Below are 17,353 nucleotides of genomic sequence, written 5' to 3'. Positions count from 1 at the left end.
AGTAATTTAGAAACAGTAGACTAATTTTCTTTTCTTTTCTTTTTTAATGTTTTATTTATTTTTGAGACAGAGAGAGACAGCGCATGAGTGGGGTTGGGGCAGAGAGAGAGGGAGACACAGAATCTGAAGCAGGCTCCAGGCTCTGAGCTGTCAGCACAGAGCCCGACGTGGGGCTCAAACTCACAAACCGTGAGATCATGACCTGAGCCGAAGTCAGTCACTCAACCAACTGAGCCACCCAGGCGTCCCTAGACTAATTTTCTAAAAGACAGAAATGGCCATGACTGAAATAGGGCAATAAAGAAAATCTGAACGGGATGCCTGGGTGGGTCAGTAGGTTGAGCAACTGACTTAGCCTCAGGTCATGATCTCACAGTTCCTGAGTTCAAGCCCCGCATCAGGCTCTGTGCTGACAGCTCAGAGCCTGAAGCCTGCTTTGGATTCTGTGTCTCCCTCTCTCTCTGTCCCATCCCTGCTCTCTCTCTCTCTCTCTCTCTCAAAAATAAATAAATGTTAAAAACATTAAAAAAAAAGAAAATCTGAACATCCCTTTATCCATTTAGAAAATTATTATATTTCTAGTTCAAAACTTTCCCACAAAGAAAATTCCAGGCTATATAAAGAGCTAATAAAACAGCTCTTTGAGTAGCTATTCCAGTGAATCCTATCAATTATTTGAAGAAGAAATAATATATGAACTTAGAAAATAGAGGAAAAAGCACTTCCAAACTCATTTTATGTCTTTATTACCAAATAATATAAAGACCTAAATGGAAAGAAAAATACAGCATAATATTTCTCATAACCATAAACACAAAAATCTTTAACATAATATTAGCAAAGCAAGTCAAGTTATGTATATGGAAGATGCTGCATGATGACCAATTAGAATATACTCCAGCAATGCAAGTTTACTTTGGAATTCAGAAATTAACCAATGCAATTTGACATATATAAAGTGTAGAGAAGAGAAATAATAAGGTCATCTCAAAAGATGCAGAAAAATATTTGAAATCTAGCACTCATTTATGATAAAAACTCTTAAAAGCCTAGGAATAGAGTAGAATTTGCTTAATCCCATTAAGAGAATACATGAAAACTAAAATACTTAGGAGAGAAACACTGAATGTGTATCTCCTAACATTGACAATGGCAGAATCAGTTCTTACCTTCTCTATTCAACATTGCAATGGAAGTTCCAGCTAATGAAATTGGACAAGAGGAATGAAAATGTAAACGTTGGCATGAAAATTTTAATGTCAGACAATATGTATACACACACACACGTATATATGTATATATATCAGGCCATATGTATATCAGACAGTATGAAAGCCTACGGAATAAATACAAAAATACATGGAGTAAAAAGTGCACTTAGCCAGCCCACCGGATAAAAGGTTGGTATAAAAATTGATTGTATTTCTATACATTAAAATGGAAAATGAAAAATTTTAAATGTTAACATTAATAGTAGCATCGATAAATATTTAATAGGAATAAATCCAACAAAATATGTGTGGGATCTCTATTATGAAAACTACAAATTGCCTCAGAGAGAAGTCCTAAATAAAAAGAGCTATGCTATCTTCGTGCATGAGAAGACTCAATATTTTTAGGATGTTAATTCTTCCTGATTGGTTAGCTTTAATACAAATTCAATCAAAATATCATAAGAATATTAGCTGATTCTAAGATGAAATGGAAAAGGATCTAGAATAGTCAAAATCATCTTGAATACATTTGGTAGAGTTACACTAACGTATTTAAAAACTTGCTCTTGGGGCGCCTGGGTGGCGCAGTCGGTTGAGCGTCCGACTTCAGCCAGGTCACGATCTCGCGGTCCGTGAGTTCGAGCCCCGCGTCAGGCTCTGGGCTGATGGCTCGGTGCCTGGAGCCTGTTTCCGATTCTGTGCCTCCCTCTCTCTCTGCCCCTCCCCCATTCATGCTCTGTCTCTCTCTGTCCCAAAAATAAATAAAAACGTTGGGAAAAAAATTTAAAAAAAATAAATAAAAAAAAAATAAAAACTTGCTCTTAATCTTCAATAATAATAGACAAATAATAGACAAATATATCAATAGCATACTTTAATAATTTAATAATACACAAACAGATGAATAGAAGGGTAAAAATCTCACACAAACACTTTCAATTAATTTTGAGCAAGGTCTGAGCTAAAAATGATTCTTGATCCCTGATTTCTTCAATCACAAAAATTAATTTAGCTGGCTCATAGAAATAAATGTAAGGCTAGAAGCAAAAAGATTCTAGATGTAAATATAGGAAAATGACTTTGAAATCTTGTAATATGCCACGATTCTTAAACAGTACATAAAATACAAAACAACAACAGTGTGCATTTACTTTTCCAGTAAAGGCTTTCAGACAATGATAGTCGATATGTAGTTGTAGGCAATGTGGAGTCACAGAAAGAGTATGACTGTAGAAATAGGGGTAACCTGGTTAAATTAGTTTGGTAAAGACTACGTTAAACAACAACTGAACGGTTGGTGTAAGAATTCTTTGTACTTGTAATACACTAATGTGCTTTTCCATTCTCTAAAAAAAGGCATTTGGTATAATTTTGGTATAATATTTGCATTTGGTATAATTTCAAAGAAATTATTACCTGTTGTCCAAAAGAAAATAATCACAAAATTTCTGTTTACATGCTTCATTGTCTATAGTATCAAGAATTTGTTTCAGGAAGTTAATAGTTACAGGTATCTTGGATTTTTTGTTCATCAAAGTCTAATTAAATATGCGAGCTCTACTTTTTTGCATTTTACAAGTCATTATCCTTATGAGTTTTTCCTTAAGTGTCTCTCAGAGATAAGCCCTCTGTTACTGATATTTTATTTCAGGCTTCCTGCTTTATTAGTTTATTGAGCATTTGTCAAAGTCATTGGCAGTTTCTATATATTTTGATAATGATTCCTCCTCTGATTTATTTATGTATTTATTCATTTATTTGTTTGTTTTTAATTTTTTTAAATGTTTATTCATTTTTTGAAAGAGGGAGACAGAGCGTGAGTGGGGGAGGGGCAGAGATAGAGGGAAACCCAGAATCTAAAGCAGGCTCCAGGCTCTGAGTTGTCAATACAAAGCGTGACATGGGGCTTGAACTCATGAACCATGAGATCATGACCTGACCCGAAGTCAGACACCTAACCAACTGAGCTACCCAGCACCCCATCCTCTAATTTATTTTGTAAAGTGAAGCCATATTAAGTGGAGTACATACACCTACATATATGCATACCATACACACATATGTGGAGGTGCATGTGTATGTATGTGTATAGCACATTCAAAAGGAAAATTCTGTAGTACCTAGTACCAGATTTTTCGGTATGGACTGTCTTTCAAAATAACCACATTTTTATTTTCTATGCTTCTAAAGAACAAGAGGTTGGACATACTCAGAGGCCATAGCTACATGTCAACAGATCCTAAATTCTTTAAATTAGTGCCAAATCTTCCATAATCTTGTTCTAATCTACTTTCAAATAAAACTTCTATTCATAGGAGCTACCAAACATAACCCATCCACCTGTATTTAGGATGATAAGCGATAAGCAAGTAATTCTTACTAATGTCTTCTTCATACTTTTCCTTATGCCATTCCCTGTGCAAAGAATTCCTCAGCTTTCTTTACAGCTTGTGTCAGCTCAGCAATGTGCTGTTGCTTTGTCTCAGCTGAAAACAAACTCTAGTTCTGCTAGATACTATTAACATTTCGACTTCTGCTTTATAGTTAAAGCTCTATTATAGTTTTAAAAGTATATATTGAATTTTCTTAATATCTATTGAATTCATAAAATGAGAATTAACAGTTTATAGTAGTAAATTTCCTATAGTCTTTCACAGTTTCATACATACACACACATACACACACACACACACACACACATACTCTCATCTCTCAATAAATGCTTGTAAAATAAACTGATGTTTTTATTTATTTATTTTAAATGTTTATTCATTTTAAGAGAGAGAGAGAAAGCATGCGTGAGCAGGGGAGTGGCAGAGAGAGAGGGACAGAGAGAATCCCAAGCAGGCTCCCTGCTGTCAGTGCAGAACCTCACGCAGGGGAGCCCACAAACTGAGAAATCAGGGCCTGAACTGAAATCAAGAGTCTGACGCTTAACTGACTGAGCCACCCAGGTGCCCCAAATAGATGTTTTTAATAATCATAGGTTTTTTTTTGTTTTTCTTTAAACTATTTAAAGAGACATCCACAGAATATTTCACATCTTGTCTTAGACAAGACTAGTTACATATGCCGTGGGAGTTAGGACTTAATAAAATTTGGTAGGCTTTATTTGCATAGCAAAACTACTGAAGCGTGAAACTTGTGGACTTCTCTATTTGTGTACAACGTGTATTTGTAATTATTTTGTTAAATAAACTGGTGAGTATATGATGGCTGGTACTATGTATTTAATATATACATTATGTTTCTTATATTCCTATTTATGGAATTATTTGGTTTTCATTATCTACTGTCACTCACTCACAAATTTTACAGACTATTATATTCCAGGCACTATGCTGGGCACTAAATATTGTGCTTAAGTTTTGTAAGTGGCACAAGTAAATAATTCTTTCTCCTCACTCTATATTCATTTTTATTTTTTTATAAAATATAAATAAAATGCTTAAAATTATGGTAAATGCTATGAAGTCAAAACAGTCCGTAAGAAGCTAGATTGGATACTTAAAAAAGAACTTGTCAAAAAATGACACTTAAGCTAGTTAAGCAGAGTCTGAAAGGTGGGGAGGTATTCATGGAAAGAACAGAGGAAACTGTGATACAGAGAACTATTTAAAAATACCATTATAATCTAAGTAACAAAATACTTGTTAAATCCAATGAATGCCTCTAACAAAACAGTTCTTTCTTTGAATTATTCTAAAAATAATATGAATTTAGACTGTGTTTTTAAATAGTTTTCCTTAAAAAAGAAAGAAAATACCTCCTAGTAAGATGTAAAGATATTGAAAATTCAAAATTTAGACATTTTTTTCATTCTCAATACAAAAAAAAATTAATAGAAAGAAGAGAGCAGAAATATGCTTAATTATATGTACTTTGCATACAGTATACTGGTATTTTTTTCTAGTTTTGTGAACTGTTTTTCTTTCTTCTTCCCCCCCCCCCAGAGTTAACAGAACATGTCAAAATCCTAAAATAATGTTATTAAATATATTTATTTCATACTCCTATTTATTAGGAGGCCTTATAAGGGTTTAAGGTCACTGTAATTTAGACTGGGAAATGTGATGAATATCTTATTAAATACTGTAAATTATGCATAAATGATCAAATAGGTTCCCACAGTAATGGCCTACTTATGCTTTAATTCATTAATAAGAAAATTCTGGTTTATGTTAAATGTTCCACATTTTTACAACTAGGACAAATATCAAAAGACTTATACCATATAAATGCAGTATAAAGTCACCATTTTTATCCAGTTGAAAGAGTTTTCTTTTTGCTACTTCTTGAAATGATCATCCATTTTGGATGGCAATAGGGAGTTTAAGAAACAATGTTAAATTTAAAAAAATAGAGAAAACACATCAGTTTATATAGTTAATTTACCCACTGTTAAGACTGCTGTCACGCATGCTAAAAACACTTTAAGAAGATTTCAGTGATTGCTTTCATTTAACGACCTCTTTGCCATTTATCGGCTTAATTTTACACAAAATGGAGCACTCTTAAAACTCAAGGGAAAATACTAGGCTTTAGTTTTACATACCACATAATGGAAATAACAAATGAAAAAAAAAGTTTTTTTTCATCTGCTAAATATCCCACATCTAAAAAGATAGATCAGTACTAAAGTCTCTGAGCACAATTTTAATGCATAAAAATAAGCATCTTTTTTCATGTCCTTTTCAGATTTGAACTAGTATCTGCCTCATTTTCCAAGGTATGCCATTTTCTCTCAAAATATATAGGATAATAAAGTGGAATTTTCACAGCCGAACTATATTGTAAATGAGAAAAATCTTTATTTTCCAAAGCTTTGTCTTTGGTGAGACCAGTTTCGAATCACCTCTACTTTTTTTTCCAGTAAAATTAATGCAGTTAAGTACATATCCCTTTGTTTAAATAAATAAAGAAGCCATGGAAATGTATTCATCAAGAGCTAGGCCATTATCGGGAAACATATTTGAACTACTTAATCATCAGAATAAATGACTATGCTAACAGCAGAAGGGTTGATTAATTTTTTGTTACAAACACTTGCATATTAATAGATAGTTAAATTTTTGTCAGTCCCTTTGCTGTTGAAACGTTCCGAGAGATCATCTAACATATGTTCAAATTACCAGCTTTCTAATAGATAAAAATTCAGTAGCAAGAAGCTATATGAATCAAGAATGCACCATCCCACAGCATAGGTCTGATGACCCCTGAATGTGACCTGCTCCCAGAGGAAAGCAATTTAATGCTCCATTGCACACTGAACAGTATGTATGAATCACAAAACCTCCAGATAAATTAGTGACAGCTACATCTGAATAGGATTCCCTCTAAGTCGCTTATCTGCAGCCAGGCAAGCTTGTTTCACCCTCACTTTCAAAGATAAAAGCCTCATGGCATGTGGCCTTGGCAGATTCTCACAAAGCAAACAGCCCCCATCGTCCATTATTGGGGGAAAAAAATGTCCTTATTATTTCAGGTACTGGGTACTATGACAGCAAATGGGATAAAGTGAAAACTATCTGCAGTGAGAAATTCATCAATCAATACCGGGCCTTATGTCTTCTCTAACTTTCATAAGCTCAGTGCCTCTTGCTCTTTCACTTTTATTTGTGACAGTTCTGTTACCCCAGAGTTGCAACCATGGCAAAGTTCAAGAATGGAACAACAGGTTATTAAAGACAACTTATCAGAGGCCAAACAGGGAGAAGAGATGCCAACAATTAGCAAGCAGCTGAAAGACAGATCTGTGACAGAACAAGAAGAAAGGCACAACAAAGCCTTTACCTTTAGCTAACTGTGGATTCCATTGAAAAAAAAAGAAAAACAGAAAAACTGAGATGCTAAATATATGTTGTAATTACTTAGGGATATTGATCGTAGAAAAGATAAAAAATAATTATGCTCAAAATAGCATGAAAATATGTATTTGTAAGAGATCATATTTACATTTCTTATCAACCAGAGATAAATTGGGATATCAAAACTATATAAAAGTATATGCTTTAAACTGAACATGAATGAATAGCACAAATGTAGCTTCTTCTTCAAAGTAAAGTATTTACTACTAAAATTCCTTTAAACTGAATAATAAAACAGACATATGAGTTTCCACTTTCTGCACTTCTTATAGCCTACAATTACACTTAATCGTCTTCCATTACATATCTTAATGAAAGCCATGCCATATCATGGGATCAGTTATACAGCATAGAATTCAATAGCACAAATAAACAGTACTCACGTTTCAGGTTCTGTTGGTAGTCTTTCTCAGGCAAAATCAGGGTTGTGTTTTCTGGATGAGTCTGTGTTAAACCAAAATGACAAAAAAAAAAAAAATCTCAGTTTCCCATGGTACTGCCACTTAGAATGCATACAAATAACCCCCCAGTTAGTCAAGGAGAAAAAAATTGCATTAGAGAGTACTGATTTGTAAATTTGGTCTTTTCAAATGTAGATAATGTTTACTCCTCCACCTCCCCCCATATCTTTGCAAAATTTCTGCCCAATGAACTCATTAGTGTAGAAACTCAACTATGGCCATGGTCAGTGAATGAATTTCAGGCCTAGGATTAACCTCCAATAAGCATGCACAATAGTTGGACATCTGAATTTGAGAGACATAAGAACGATGCTGAAAAGGAAAAATAAAAGCAACAACAACAACAACAAAAAAACATAGTTTAGAGAATGAACAGTATGATAGATCTAGCTAAATTAATGGCTGTTCTATGTATAAGGTGATTAATAGGATTCCAAATGTATAAAAATGAAAGCAAACATACCTTGAAAACATTATCAATACCATATCCAATGACACTTTGGAGAATATAAATATAGCTACTAAATTTACCTTCTTTGAAATTACACAAGTTTAATTAAATTGGATATATGTCCTTTGCAGCAATCACAATTTAAGCAACATTAAACATCATTTAAAATATGCAAGAACTTCAGTTAGGCAATAAAATTATTATTTCTGTTCTGTCTAGCTACTGTGTTTATATTGAGCTATTTATTTACAATGTACTTTAATGTTATCAGTAATTTCTTAGAAGCTTCAGTAAATGGAGAACTAAGATGTTCAGTTAAAACATTAAACTTAACTTGTGAAGCACCACATTATAATAATGTTTGTTTCTTTGTGAATTAGAAAAAAAAGTATGGAAAAGTAATTAGAACAATTAGTTTAAATATTTAAAAATCCCAATGTCATGTGTGCATTGTTCGACACTTTATTTAAATAATATAAACACAAAGTCACGTAATTGTCCTTAATCACTACATGTCAAGAGTGTTTTACTGTCTCTTGGAGTGTTCTATTTTCTGGTTCAACAAATAGATCTTGACTAAGATGGCCTTCTAATTCCTCTCAGCTTGACTAAATTTTAGAAAGGTTTCTTTCCCTCACTCTAGGCCCTTGACTTCTCTTTTCTTAGACCACTTTAAACTTGTAATTGTAAATTATTTTTTCTGTCCCTTTGAGGTACAAATCTTCTCCCAAACTCTTGCCAGTTTCTGATCCAGATTTTTTTCTCTAGGACTTTGGTAGCTATCCCTTTGGGATGTAAACATTAAGAAATATAGTGCCTCTATCTCAGAGTCTCTATTTGAGGGTAGGAGCTTTACCTCAATAAGCACTATTAACAAACAGATAGCCTAATCACATCAATCAACTTCCCCCATAACATCTTCTAGTATTTTTTTCCTCTAGCTCATCTCAGCTCTTAAAAATCTCCCATCTTGTATTTTAATACAAGTAAGTTCAATACCCCTCCTTCACCTTTGCACTAGTCTTGAATAAAGTATCCCTTGACATCGTCTGGTACAAATTTTCTTTCACAATCTCAAGTGGCTTTATGTGCTGAGACACTAAGTAATTCAGCTGTGGAGAAGATAGACCTTGTACTTGCCTTCATAGCACCTACAATCTAGTGCGAGACTGAGACATGCAAACTGACACGTAAAATAGGATGTGATCAATACCATGACTGCAAGAAGTGAATGGGGCACCTAACAAAAGTGGAGCAAATGATGAAAAGAACTCTTTGAATCTATCACTTCACAGGTGATGAGGTATCCAGGCAAATTTGAACAGGAACAATGCTCCAGGAAAAGGGCCCGGCATGTCTGAAAGCCCAGAGTCAAAATAGGCAGTCCATTCAAAGAAAAGTAAGAACTAGGGTGCCTGGGTGACTCAGTTGGTTAAGAGTCTGACTTTCGTTCAGGTCATGATCTCATGGTTCGTGGGTTCGATCCCCATGTTGTGTTTTGCGCTGACAGTGTAGAGCCTGTTTGGGATTCTGTATCACCTCTTCTCTCTGCCCCTCCCCCACTTGTGCTCTCTCTCAGAGTGAAAAATAAACTTTAAAAAATTTAAAAAAATAAAAAGAAAAGGAAAGTAAGAACAGAATGGCTAGATTGTTTACTGTGATGTAGGGGAGTAGCAGGAAATGAGTCTGAGATGTAACAAGAAGAAGACAGAAAAAGACACTTACGGAGTCATACAATTGCTTTTCTTTTAATCAACACATTAAGGGAGGCAATATAATTTAAGGTTTAATGTCAAGGCCTCTAGTATCAGAACCAGGCTTTGAAATCTAACTATCTCTCCCAAGTTGTATATTAGGCAAATAGTCTAACCTCTTTTAATCTCAGCGTCTCCATTTCATAAAGGGGGAGAATAAAAATACCTCATGAGATTTTGTCAGGATTAAAAGGGAAATCCCACGTAAAACAGTCAGTACAAGTCTTGGAACATAGAAAATGATCAATGATGATGACAACAATGATAGAAAGCAGTCTATGATGATATTGATCATGAACCATGCACTGGATACCAGGCCATAAGGGTCATAGTCAAGAGTTTGAATAAAAGAGAAAGTACTGAAGCATTTCAAACTGGGAGAAATATTATCAAGTTTACATTTTTGAAACAGCATTCTGATTACAATTAAAAGAATGTTTTGAAAGTTATGAAGTGAGTGTTATAATCCAAGCCTGTAGAATGGATAGTAGTAGCTAAAACTGTGAGTAAATATTTGTAGGTATATTAATTAAATGTTAATGTGTGCAGTGATAGGTTTTTAATAGAATGTCCTAATAATAGGGAAATATACATGTGTTTATTAACTGTTGTCTGGTTATAATTATCAAGAACACAGCCTTTCACTCATGGAAGTATCATGTGTTGGGTCATAAACTACATAGTGAATGTCTTTGTGAGCATGAATTAGTATATTCTGTAAGGGGAGCTTTGTTTAATCAAGAAAATCAATTGAATGGATGTCATCTTCAATATATAATACATCAGTAATCATAAGATAAACAAATATTCTTTATTTTTGTCATATTTATTTGTCAGACAGTGCTTTATGCTATTACATATATTACCTCATTTAGTCCTAACAATCCTATGGTTGATATTGTTGTTCCCACATGAGAAAATTAGAGCATGTAGAAGTAATTCACTCAATTTGCATAGCATATGGAAGAGCATAGGTTCAAACCAGACAGTCTGGATCCAGAGTCTGTGCTCTGAAGCCCTATGTGAAAAGTGGTATCATAGAGTAGTTTTTAGAGTATCTGAAGCTCAGAGAGGGTACTATAAGCTAAGAGGATACTAAAGAATCAAACAAAGAACGCTGGGACATTGGGAGGAGAAACTATTTCACCAAGGTAGAAAACACAAAAAGGATAAAATAAAAGCAGTTTTAAAAAGGAAAAGATATTTCAGGTAGATTTTAAAGAATGAATAGGACATCTGTCTCCTTGAAAACCAAACATAATCTACTTTAAAGAAGAATTTGTAATGGCAATATGTTTTCCCTTCCCAAATAGATCTGATCATTCCATCTTTTAAATGTCCTTGCATTTACCAAACATATATAAAAATGTTTATCATCCAAATTAAATCTGTAATCAACAACATTCTGACAGATTTTTATTATACTTACATGAAAATCTAAAATTCAAACTCCTTGACATTGCCTCTCTGATTATATTATTTCCTATGGTGTGTGTGCGCACACACACACACACAAACACACTCACGTATATAACACATACCAATATCAAAGATAGTCTTGCCACAATAATTTTCTCTTTCTCAAAAACACCAGGCATCTGCTATTTTGCTAGTATAATCTTCAACCAAATCTTACATTACCAGATCTATCTCATATATTTCTTTTTCTACTTCCTACCCTATTTTATATCATCTTTTTTTAAGACATACATGGCATCATTTTTATGAAAAATGTTTATTCTTTGCTAAGATACTTCTCTTTGTGTTGATAGAACTCTACCTGCTGTGCAACTCCTGGCTTATTCCAAAGTATTCTCCACCTCCTTTAATAATTTCATGTAGTAAAGAGTCTGTCTCCTGCCTAGCAAGTGTCACAGTTACCATTTTTCATGTATTTCTGTGGTTATTGACAAAATTATTACTAGCTTTAAGTCCCACAAGGACAGAGGCGGTGTTAGTTTTTAAACTGTAATATATCCTGAAGGAGATCAGAATACACCCCTCCAACACAGGCCACTTTTCAGGATGGGTTAGTTGAGCTGAAGGTAATCGAGAATCAACAGCTACAGAAAGAAGGCTTCTCAGAGTTCCCCTTACATGATTAAAAGCAGAAACTTCAGAGAAATGAAGACTGCCAAAAATCCCTTTTCTGATAAGTATTATGGCCATGAAGAAGATGGAGAGTCAGTACCAAGATGAGTCTTCACACACACAAAATAATGATAACAACAAAACTCTTACTAAAATCGCTAGTTTCATTAGTTTCCCCACATTTTTGACATTCCCACAATGTATCCCTCCTAGAAGCCCAAATTCCCCTTTCCTCGTCTAGCCCGTGATTTATTGCCCTTTGTCATTAATATTATGTAAGCTTCCAAGTCTAACCACTTCTTGGAGGGTTCACTTCTTTTCTGTGGAGACTCCATGAATGTAAAATTAAAACAAAGAAACATATGCCTTTTTTTTCTGTCAATCTGTCTTTTGTCAGTTTGATTCATGAAGATAAGGGAAAAGGTTTTTTCTTCTGCTATTCTCCCCAGCACCTAAACCAATGCCAGGCTCAATAAATATTTGATGAATACATGATGTGTGACTTGGCAGGAAACATGCACTTGGAGTGACTGATTTATAAGAGAATATGAAAACCATCGGTTGAAATTACCAAAGAAAGGGTTTTGCAGAGTGCACTATGTTGTATGTTGTCCTCCTCACAATTATTTCTAGAAGTTAGATAAGGTCTAAATGTAAACAACACAAAATAATGCCAATAACAGATAAAAGTAAACAAACAAATAATTAATTAATAAATACATTTTTCGGGGGCGCCTGGGTGGCTCAGTCGGTTAAGCGGCCGACTTCGGCTCAGGTCACGATCTCGCGGTCCGTGAGTTTGAGCCCCGCGTCGGGCTCTGTACTGACAGCTCAGAGCCTCTGTGTCTCCCTCTCTCTGACCCTCCCCCATTCATGCTCTGTCTCTCTCTGTCTCAAAAATAAATAAATGTTAAAAAAATTAATAAACACATTGTTCAAATGAGATTGACATAGGAAGTCCAGGGCCATTTTGACATTTTTGGGGTCATCAAAGACCCAGCTTTCCTGATTTTCTCCCCTTAGCCAGTGGCTCCTATCTTCAAGGTATTTGAAGTATTTCTACTTCAGTTCCAGTCTTTATGATTTCAGGAAGTAAGAAATAGGAAGGGAAGAGGGCAAAAACAAAAATGAAACTTGTGGGCCCCCTAAAAAGAGATTATTCTACGCACTAACCTATAGCTTCAGTTTATGCCTTATTGAAAACCTCTTCAGAACTGAAGTTGAAACATAGATATTTAGATATTCTATCATCATATTACCCAATATAGTGATCTATTAGCAAGGTAAATGAGAAAAATAAAAACCGGTTTTCTTTTCTCTTGTGAAAAGTATCCATTTTTAATTTTTGAGCATTTTACCTCATAAAACTGTGTTTTCTTTTTTACTAAACCTTTGGGAAATAAATCTTGGCAAACTTTTACTACATGTTTTCCTTTACATTTACATCCCCAATAGGCTAGACAAAGGATGCCTAGGATTAAAACAGGATCATAGTCTGAAATATCAACAACTGTGAAATACATTATGGGAAATACAGAGACAAGTCTCAAGTGCATCCCAGATATACACGTGAAGATGTGAGGCCACCTCGTATACTCCGTCCACATTCAATTATACCCCTGTCACCAACCTGATGAGATTTCAACATCTTACCTATCCCCAGTCCCTGACTCCTCTCTTCTCAGCTCTTAAGAAGTTTCATTAAGTCAATCCTTGATGTTAAAAACTACAGACATTAAGCCACAGCAACTGGAAGGCATTCTTCTTTGGCTTTTTAATGTGTATTTTTATGTGACTGAGTGCTTAGGTAGGAGTGAATGCCTGCCGTTTTGGCTATTATTTTCACACCAGACAATAAACCCATATAGTGATGGCATGAATTGGGAGCAGGTTTGGCAGCTCTACCGTTTCTTCATTCTGCCTCTTTGCTAAATTGTCCTGTTACTTGTTCTAAGCTGAAAACCGAATTATCTACCAGAATGAAATGAGAATCGCAGATTTTCAAACTTATCCCCCTCTTCCCTCTCAAATATAGCCTGATATTTGAATTTCAAAGACATGCTCCTTATGTAAATAAATGGAATAGAAAAGTTGAGAAAATAACCACTTAAGAAAAATATTGGTGCTCTTAATAAGCTCGAGAGGGAAATGTCTATCCAAAGAACCAGGAGTGAATATAATTCAAAATGAAAGTATATTTGTGTTAATATTTTTAAACTAATTTTAGGGATTCTTCTGTCAAAAGAGAGTTTTCTGATTGGTTAGGTAAGCCTTTGAAGAACTAAATAGACTACTTTTTTTATTTCATGACAAGTTTGCTATTCTAAAGAAAAAAAAGCTTACCCATGCAAAAAAAAAAAAAATAAAATAAAACAAAACAAAAAACAAACAAAAAAACCTGACTTCTGACAAATAGTACTTGAAAAATTTTTGTCAAACATTGTTAAGCAATACAGTTAAACAACATTATATTCTCTTTCCCTACTATTTCTTCTAGGTACTTTAGAAGTATCAGTCAGATTCCAATTGATTGTACCTAACACAAATCCAATGGAGACCTAAAGATGTGTTTAAAAATCCCTAAAAAACAAAGACAAAGTTGAGAAAAAAATTCTTTCTTTTAAGCATTAAATAGCCAGCAATACAGTTCTCTTTGTGCTCAGTGTGCGTGTCTATGAATGAATGATGGTGGGACGACACCTAAAGTACCAAACATAAGATTTCCCAAGAGAAGGCTGATGCCCACTTAATTAATTATGTGACATCTTTAGCCAGCAAATAACAGCTTACTTCTACCTAGTTTGTGACTCCTGGGACAATTATTTACAGGCACATACATTTCTTAAAGCTCATGTATGTCCTATAAAAATTCCTAAGGAGAATGCTAATAAAATTATTAAAGAAATATTCCATTTGTATACATTACAGTCTCAGGTATTCATTTTTTCATTTGAAAATTTTAACACAAAATATTTCAGACCTGTCAATGTAATACCTACCTAATACATTCAAGACAATGCAATATACTCATTTTTAAATAAAAACATCCTACATAAAATTTCTTTTTTCCTCCAGTATTGAGGTATAATTGACAAATGAAACTAACATATATTTAAGATCCACAATGTGACATCTTGTTATATGAATGCATTGTGAAATGATTGCCACAATAAAGCTAATTAACAGATCTACAACTCACATACTTTTTCTTTCTGTGATAAGAACATTTAAGATCTACTCTCTTCATGGGGCACCTGGGTGGCTCAGTCAGTTGAGCGTCTGACTTCAGCTCAGGTCACGATCTCATGTTTGGTGGGTTCAAGCCCCATGTCGGGCTCTGTGCTGACAGCTCAGGGCCTGGAGTCTGCTTCTAATTCTGTGTCTCCCTCCCTCGCTCTTTACCCCTCTCCCAGTCATGCTCTGTCTCTCGCTCGCTCTCTCAAAATAAACATAAAAAAAAGAGATCTACTCCCTTTGTGAATTTTAGCTATACAATAGAGTATTATTATTATTTTATTTTTATATTTTAAGCACCAAATATTTTTTAAATGTTTATTTTTTTAATTTTATTTATTTTTTGACAGAGAGAGAGCAACAGAGCAGGAGAGGGGCACAGAAAGAGGGATAGAGAGAATCCCAAGCAGGCTCTGTGCTATCAGCACAGAACCCAACAAGGGGCTTGAACTTGTGAATCATGAGATCATGACCTGGGCCAAAATCAAGAGTCAGACACTTAACCAACTAAGCCTACAATAGAGTATTATTAACTATGGTCACCATGAAATACATTACACCTCCAGAACATATTCATGCTGCATAACAAAAAATTTGTACCACTTGATTAATATAGCCCTATTTCCCCACCCTCTAGTAACCCTCAGTCTACTTTGTACTTCTATGAGGTTGACTATTTTAGATTCTGCATGTAAGTGGGATAATGCAGTATTTGTCTTTCTTTGCCTAGCCTATTTCACTTAGTAAAATGTCCTCGAGGTTCATCTGTTGTCAAAAGTAACAGAATATCCTCCTTTTTACATGTTGAACAATATTCCATTGTAAATAATGTTCCATTCTATTGTATGTATGTGTGCACACATTACATTTTGTTTATCCGTTTATTTGTCAATAAACACTTAGGTTGTTTCCATTTATTAACTATTGTGAGTAATTCTGCAAAAAATGTGGAAGTACAGATATCTTTCTGAGATAATGGTTTTGTATCTTTTGAATATATACTCAGAAGCACTATTTTCTGGACCATATGGTAGCTCTATTTTTAATTTCTTAAGTAAACTCAATACTGTTTTCAATAATGGCTATACCAATTTACATGCCCACCAACAGTGCACAAAGTTTGTTTTTTTTTTCTCCTTATCTTGCCAACACTTGTTACATTTTAACTTTTTTAAGCAAAATTCAAGTATAATCAAATAAAGTTATATCAGTTTTGCATAAATATAATGATTAGAAATTCTATAAATTACTCAGTGCTCATCATGATAAGTATATTCTTAATCCCCTTTAACTATTTCACCCATTCATCCCCACCCACTTCCCCTCTGGCAAACATCAGTTTGATTTCTATATTTAAGAGCCCATTTTGGGGCACCTGGGTGGCTCAGTTGGTTGAGCGTCCGACTTCAGTTCAGGTCAAGATCTCGTGGTCTGTGAGTTCGAGCCCCACATCGGGCTCTGTGCTGACAGCTCAGAGCCTGGAACCTGCTTTGGATTCTGTGTCTCCCTCTCTCTCTGCCCCTCCCCTGCTCATGCTTTGTCTCTCTCTCTCTCTCTCTCTCTCTCTCTCTCTCTCTCTCTCTCTCTCTGTCAAAAATAAATAAAACATTAAAAAATTGTTTAAGAGTCTGTTTTCTGTTTGTTTGTATGTTTGTCTCTTTTTCTTTGTTTGTTTGTTTCCTATATCTCACATATGAATGAAATGATACGGTATTTGTCGTTCTCTGACTTATTTCACTTAGCATAATACCCTCTGGATCCATCCATGTTGTTGAAAATGGCAAGATTTCATTTTTTATGGCTAAATAATGTTCCACTATAGATAGATACACCCCCGCCAACATCTTTATCTATTCATCTATAGATAGACACTTGGGTTGCTTCCATATCTTGGCTATGGTAAATAATGCTGAAATAAACATAGGGGTGCAGATATCTTTTCAAATTAGTGTTCTTGTTTTCTTGTGGAATTACTGAATTGTATGGTAATTATATTTTTAAGATTGGGGGGGAACCTCCATCAAATGGGAGAAGATATTTGCAAATGATGTATCCAATAAGAGGTTAATATCAAAATATATAAAGACCTTGTATAACTCAATACCAAAAAAAAATGCATTCAATCAAAAAATGCACAGAGGACATGAACAGATATTTTCCCAAAAAAGACATACAGGTGCCCAAACACATGAAAAGATGCTAATCACTAGTCATTAGGAAAATGCAAATCAAAATAACAATAAGATGTCATTTCACACCTGTCAGAATGATCAAAATAAAA

General features: G+C 34.4%; 1 protein-coding gene across 3 annotated transcripts in view; it reads right to left on the bottom strand.

The window, feature by feature from the left end:
* Positions 1-17,353, bottom strand: part of MGAT4C (MGAT4 family member C) — a 738,623-nt gene that overhangs the window by 319,406 nt on the left and 401,864 nt on the right. For all 3 annotated transcript variants that reach the window (XM_040491285.1, XM_040491286.1, XM_040491287.1), the window contains one exon: positions 7,465-7,525. The gene's annotated coding sequence lies outside the window, so the exon portion shown is untranslated. The remainder of the gene's footprint in view (positions 1-7,464; positions 7,526-17,353) is intronic.

This window comes from Herpailurus yagouaroundi, unplaced genomic scaffold (genome assembly GCF_014898765.1).
Source record: "Herpailurus yagouaroundi ecotype Mexico unplaced genomic scaffold, PumYag 182, whole genome shotgun sequence".
NCBI classification, from domain to species: domain Eukaryota; kingdom Metazoa; phylum Chordata; class Mammalia; order Carnivora; family Felidae; genus Herpailurus; species Herpailurus yagouaroundi.
The sequence above is the reverse complement of the archived record's forward strand: the minus strand, read 5'-3'. Positions and strand labels throughout refer to the sequence as shown.